Genomic DNA, 413 nt, shown 5'->3' on the forward strand with positions numbered 1-413 from the left:
AACAAGACAGAGCAAACACCACCCCCCCATCTCCCCCCTCCAGACCCTCCCCGCGGGGCCGGGTCGCTGATAGGCAGGGACGTCTCTGCTGGGGACGTCTCGTGTCATCGCTCTGATGGCTCCTCGCAGATGGAAAGAGAGTTTTGTTCTCCCGGCGCCCCGGCTTGGCCGCCTGCCCACGCACATGCAGGGGCCGCTGCCCGCGCCGGGCTCCTCTCCCCATCCCAACGCAATTCCAGTTGCTTCCCGTGCGCCGAGGGGGTTGGGTCCCCGTCACCCTACGGGAGACCCTCGCCCCACCATGCCCCCGCGCAGGCAGGATGCTCAGCACCAAAGCCAAGTGTTCCGGGGTGCCGCTGCTCCCCAGGAGAGTTATTCCTTTATTCCCTGTGGGTTGGGGCAGCCGGAGCAGG

This window comes from Eurypyga helias, unplaced genomic scaffold (assembly GCF_000690775.1).
Source record: "Eurypyga helias isolate BGI_N326 unplaced genomic scaffold, ASM69077v1 scaffold27775, whole genome shotgun sequence".
Lineage (NCBI taxonomy): Eukaryota > Metazoa > Chordata > Aves > Eurypygiformes > Eurypygidae > Eurypyga > Eurypyga helias.